The sequence below is a fragment of the Melitaea cinxia genome, chromosome 9 (assembly GCF_905220565.1).
Source record: "Melitaea cinxia chromosome 9, ilMelCinx1.1, whole genome shotgun sequence".
In the NCBI taxonomy this organism is placed as follows: domain Eukaryota; kingdom Metazoa; phylum Arthropoda; class Insecta; order Lepidoptera; family Nymphalidae; genus Melitaea; species Melitaea cinxia.
In genome coordinates, this window is record NC_059402.1 from 17,851,538 (window position 1) to 17,858,225 (window position 6,688).

Sequence of the window (6,688 nt, forward strand, 5' to 3'; positions counted from 1 at the left end):
ATCAATGAACAGAGTTATTTTTCTTTACTCTTGATTTGAAATTCAATTCCAAGATTTCGACTTAATTAGATACTATTTTTATTTCCGTTTTTCATTAAATTTATAGAAACAATAATTACCTACATGACGTAAAGTTATTTTTATCATAATTATGATCGATTTATTCATTTATTGTATTACAAGCACAATTTGATAGTCTGTAGTTGTTAATTTGTTATTCATAGGTCACTTCAGCACCAGTCAATTGAGTATATTATATATAAAAAACTGCCTTTAATTTCTATTAAATAACATGAATATAATAACGAATATAACATAATATAATCTTGCATTGAATTATATACAATAAATAAAACTTAACGAAAATATTAATGTAAATACAACATAATAAGGAACGAAATATAAGCAACAGCGTGTGACGTCACGAAGGAACATGTCGGATCTTGTTCACAGTGTTCTTCGTTAAGACGCACATCACTCACATCAGTGTTTCAGTGTATTAATCTTTGAAGTGATAAAGAATTTTGTGTCATAAAAAAGCGTTTCTTGAAAGTATAATTATATTTTTATATAACTTAAAAGTTATTTGTCGATTAGCATATTAATGTAAATAATATCAAGATTAAATAAGTTCAATACAAAAACTGAACCATATTAATATTGTGTTAAACAAAAAAAAAGTGTACTATAAACTTCTCTCTAGACGTTTGTATCGGTGTGTATTGTGTACATAATACGAACTTGTGGACTAATTTAGCTAGATAAAAATTTGTGTTGTGTGTAAAGCTTCGTTTTTATGTTTAATTACGTAAAACATTTAAGGTTAGTAAAAATCATTGAAAAAATACATTACAATTCTTTACTATTTTTAAAATAATTTTATATTTCAATAATCTGTTTTTTTCAGATGGTTTTTTTTATGCATTAGTTTTATTTTTAAATGATTCATCCAATAAAGAAATTGATATATTGAATATCGTGGTACCGGATGTAAATAGCCTGAATCATTGTTAAAAAGTACTAAGTATTGTAAATTATTACAAACGATAGTTAAAGAGAAGAAAGATAAAAATAAGAAGAAAGATAAATAAAAAGAAAGATAAGTTCAAATAAGTGGCACAGCAGGTAAATTATTATTTAAATTATAGATTTTTAAGAATTGCTATTTCATTGTCATAATAATAAGAAAGTAATTCACAATTACAATTAATATTATCAGAAACAATGGAAGAGGCAGAGGAAAAATTAATAAGATTAAAAAGAACCCCTATTCTTCTCTACCAATAATGAGTATTCTGCTAAAGCAAAAGCGGCTGCTGTTGAAAAAAGTTTCAAATTAAAAGCATTAGCAAAGGATTGATTCAAAATAGATAATATATTTAGCCAAATAGCTTTAGAGTTAACTGACGAATCCACTGAAATTGCAGGTAATATTTATTATTTAAAATGTAAATATTGTTGATTAATTTCTAATAATTTTTTTACGGTTTTTTTTTTACAAGGGATATATATTAATTGATATAAATTTATTTTTAATCGTTAATTTTTATACTATCAATTAAGTTATAATACTGAAATTTTATTTCAAATTTTTTCATTCCACTAGAACCTAAGAAATAGAAGCCAAAAAAATGTAACCAAAAAATTGTGAAGAAACAAGCCTAAAAACATAATCTCGAATGGTCATCTACATCAATAGCGTCTTCGATATCTTCATCACCACTGTCATCGTTATGTAAACCTATGAAAATAAATAATGAAACTAAAAAAACGAATTAATGACAGTACTAACTACATTGTTGGCTCAAAAGGAAAAAAAATTAGTTCATAATCTACACCATGCCACCTTGATCATCTTCATCATCAACTAAAAGTAGAAAAATAAGAAAAATCAATTCGAGTTTGAAGGACATAAATATGCTTATGGAAATAGCACATGAAGACAGTATTATCAGCAACAATTGCTGATAATCCCTTTTCATCATCATCATAAATCTGAAACAGAAGCTGAAATGAATATATTAGCAGCTAGATCATCATCAACAAAAAATACTGTATCCAGTGGTAAGAAAAAAATATATATTGTTTTTAATTTATTAGGATATCTATACTTATTATAATTATTTACAAAATCATAATAAAGATTCCATTCTGAAATTGTGGAGTGTTGTAATCGTGATAATATTTATCTCTCAATATTTTGAAACAATTTGAAATTTAAATCATTGTTAGTTAAAAAAAAAAAGTAATATATAATTTATTTTCAACAGATTCTTTGCTGGAATGTATCAAACATAATAACAGTCTATCAAAACAATTAGCGAATTTAAAAGTCCATATCTGCTGACGTTCCCAAATCCTATCTGAAATAAAAAAATAACAGTACTCAGCTGTTAGATTTCAGTTTATTAACAGATCCTGAAGGAAATCCAGTGGTCCAAAAATTAGAATTTCCGCTATCAACAATGGAAGATATTATTTTGATAAATTCAATGAAAAATTAAAAGGCCAAAAATATAAAAATAAAATGGTAAGTTTTTAATAAACTATATTCTTATATACAAATATATGAAAGATCTAATATAGTTGCTCTATCTGACAATATTGAAATTGACATATTTGATAAAATGCTAATCATAATAATTAATTAATCATACAAATAATTATAATAAATTTTCTTTTCCAGAATAAACATATATACTTTTCTCTTGATGGAAAAAATACTTTTACCCATAATATGGGAAATATTACTCGTGTTTATATAACAAGAGATGTCATAATTATGTAGAAGTTAAAGCAACTTCAAAAAAAAGTTTTCAAAGATACGACTTTTTCACTTCTATAAAAAGTATGTTAATCATTATATAGTGCAGGATTACTATCATTGATACCTAATTAATTATTTCTTAATTATATGTTATTATTTTATACCTAATAATAATTATTTTTTACTATTACTAATTTAATTACGTACATGATTAATTTAAATTTTGTATTTAAGCTGCAGTAAGACAGAAATTCGAAAAGAATCAAGAAAGTATTTTCGATAATAAATTCCCTCAAGCATTGTCTGCAGTATTGAATAATGCTAATATATTAATAAAGATTGGGATGGGTACAGGGTATTCAGGATCAAAAAACTACCATCTAATGAAGATAAATAAAAACAACTAATCGCTTTTAATTTATTTACTTTTTTAAAATTTTTTTTTTTTGCCAAGCAAACAAAAAGAAAAATTAATTCATAATATTTAATAACAATCATTATTATTATTAACTTTAACATAAAAATAATTGATATTTAAAGTAAAAACAAAAATAAATAATACATTTGAAAAAAATAAATGGAAATAAATATGTTTTTTTTTTTTCAATCGGATAAGTTTTATTTCTGTTTAAGTGCACAATAAAGTGTATTGTTATGTTATGTTAAGTTAAATATATATAATATGTTATTTTAAATATACATAGTATGTTAAGTAACATAATATATTTCTTTTTTTTTTTCTGACGTGACGTCTAATAAATCGATTAACGCCGGCTTCGTTACGCTCATATGTATGCTTGTGCCGCATCTATCTGATCGGCCTATGCATCCGAGGAGATGTTTTGTTACGACGGTTTGCAGACAACCAAGTTTTTTAATAAACAATTTTGTCAAGACTGTACATTCGTGTTTTATTTAAAAGGACCGCTCTGGGCATACTCGATTTGGATCAAGCAACCAAGGACCGGACCGTGCATGCCTGATCAGGACTAGATAAGGCATGTAACGCAAATGATGTATCTGGACCTGACCAGGGAAACCTGATCAGGTCCAGATCAGGTATGACCTGAGATCAGGAAAACCTGATCAGGTCCAGATCAGGTTTTCCTGATCAGGTCCAGATACATCATCTGCGTTACATGCCTTATCTAGTCCTGATCAGGCATGCACGGTCCGGTCCTGACTAGGAAGACGAAAAAATTTCTACTCGGGCCTCTTATAACTTTTGAACGGCTTGACCGATCGAAACGAGACTCGTGGCATTCGAAAGGGTTCCACTCAACTTAGACTTAATTAAGTAGTATAGTTACAAAACAGCATAGTAAATTTACTAAACATTTTTATGATCAATTATTGATTAAAATTACAAAATTGTATAGTAAAATTACTAATCAAATTTTCTGTAACTGCTTGGCAAATTTCCAAAAATATTTTGTAATTTTATCAAACCCAATTCAAATGAATTGGTTGGTGTAGTTACGAAACTGCGTAGTAAATTTACTAAACATTTTTATGATCAATTATTGAATAAAATTACAAAACAGCATAGTAAATTTACTAAGCATTTTCATGATACATTCTTGAGTAAAATTACAAAACTGTATGATAAAATTACTATTTAAATCTTCTGGAACTGCTTGGTAAATTTCCAAAAACATTTTGTAATTTTCTCAAATTGAGTTGAAGCATTCTGTTTAGTAAATTTACTAAATTGTTTTGCGTTAAAACTTCCCACACATTTTTAGTAAGTTTACCAAAGAAATTTTTAACAGTGTATAAGTATGAAGCAACTTCTTAAAACTACAAGGCTATAGGAACGTCCACCTATATTGCAGAAACTGATGATTCTCGCCGAGTTTACTTTAAAACTTTGATCGTCATAAGTAAGATAGATTACTTTTAAAGTATGAAACATATTTACGATGAGACGCTATCGCAGTTAGATACGTAACTCCCTGAGTAGTTTGTGTCCTCTCATGATATCGCGGCGGGAGCAGACCATATCTTTGTGTTTTACTTCATAACTTTTTACTGGGAATATTTTGATGATTATGACCAGTACTTTTAGCTTTTGAAACCAAAAAAAAAATTATAGTAGGATGAAACCCACTGTAAAAGAAAGAGAATACAACGAAAATGAAAGGAAATATAAATTACGGGCGATCTGAGGTCGGGAAGTGGTAGGTAGTGGTAGGTTTTAATGGTAAAAACGGCTTATCTCGATTCCCGGCTAAACTACAAGTCCTATGGAAAAAAGTTCAATGGCAAAGTTGTAGGTAGTAAAAAGATCTACAACTTTAGTATTTACATTTATTTCACACAACCTCGAAATTCATGTGAAAAATTAACCCTACGATGGTAACATAATTTAAATGAACACGCATAGTAACAGGGGTACTACATCACCCCATGATAATAAAATGAATAAAAAACTTTTGTTTAATGAAAAATAAAACTTTTTATTCTTTAAATAAACTAAAAGAACACTCTTTTTGGGATCAATAAGTAACTAAATAGGATTAGATTTAAACAAAAATGTTTTATGTGCACTTAAACACAATTGATACAAATTTCCACACGATGTTCAGGGCACACAGGTCTTTTGCATTTTGAACAAAAAATCTTTACTTTTTTTGTTCTTCTTTCGAGGACACAATGCAAATCGAGCTTGTTTTTGTAATTTGGCGGGGGGTTCACTTGCTGGAAATTTTTCGGGGACATTTAGAATGGCCCTTATATTTCCCGACGTTCCCGTCTGTTTTATGAGTAAAACGTTGGTTTTTGTATTTGGGAGCACGTCTGTCAATTTCTTGGTTTGACCAAAAATGACCATTTTTACCTCTCAAAATACTCCATTGAAGCTGTGACAAAGGAACATCATCTTCGTCTTAGCCGGAAATGATGTCGTCTTGTTCGGAATGCACGGAGATGTTATATTCAATTTCAGAAGCCTTCTCCGCCTCTATTGGTTCTGTTTCACTCTCATCATCCTCAGCAATATTATTTAAGTACCGCTCAAGCTCCTCTTTATTACGAAACGCCATACTGAACTGAAAATAACATATAAAAAATACAGTAACAAAAGAAAATACCTATGTAAATAGTTACGTAAATAGTAACAGGGGTGACGCAACACCCCACACATACCTGCAGAACAAAATTGACGCGTTTCCGCTCCCACCGCGCAACGGCTACTGATAACTCATGATAAGACAAAAGAATACACAAAATGCTAAAGTGATACAGCAAATAATTTTCAACGAATCGGCGCGTGATTGCTCGCCTGGGGTGTCGGGGCACCCCTGTTACCATCCTAGGGTTAAAAAAAAAAACCAAGATGTTTTTTTATTTTTATCTTTTACAAGTTTTTTTTTTACGTTTGGTAAAAATTTATTTCTTTATGTTCAAAGCACTGTAATTTTTTCGATTTAGAATATTTATATTTTCACCTTATTTTGACCTCAATATCGAAAAACCACCGTCATTTACAATCAAAAAATCTCACCTCAAAATATCAGCTTGTTTGGGAAGTCGGACGGCTTTTTGTTCGTTAAAATTTCTATCTTCTGAGGGTAAGCTTCTATGGTAAATGTTCTCAGAAAATGCGAACTCGCAACGAGATTTTTTTTTCGTTTCGTTTTGAGTTTTAATTTCCTATCACAACTTAACAGTCTAAAAAAGTCTTCTTACAGCTATGAAACTGAAAATTGCAGTTTAGTTCAGTTTGATTCAATCGAAATATGACAAAATATTGAAACTTTATGTTTTTGAATGAATTTTATTCCTTCTACCGTTTGAGCCCGACAGCTCACTAGCTCTAAAGCGATAATTGGCACTCATTTATTTGAGGCGTATTTTTGTATTTTTTTTTCCTTGCTAGAAATGATAAACTTCACACGTACGCAGCCGATAACATTTCAT

At 29.0% G+C, this 6,688-nt stretch overlaps 1 long non-coding RNA gene across 1 annotated transcript; it reads left to right on the forward strand.

Moving 5' to 3' along the window:
* The first annotated feature begins 413 nt into the window (after positions 1-413).
* Positions 414-3,184, forward strand: LOC123656261. Its single transcript, XR_006743506.1, has 7 exons — positions 414-822; positions 908-1,125; positions 1,220-1,427; positions 1,607-2,064; positions 2,271-2,530; positions 2,687-2,848; positions 3,002-3,184. It is a non-coding gene; the product is annotated as an uncharacterized LOC123656261 (long non-coding RNA).
* Positions 3,185-6,688: the final 3,504 nt, after the last annotated feature.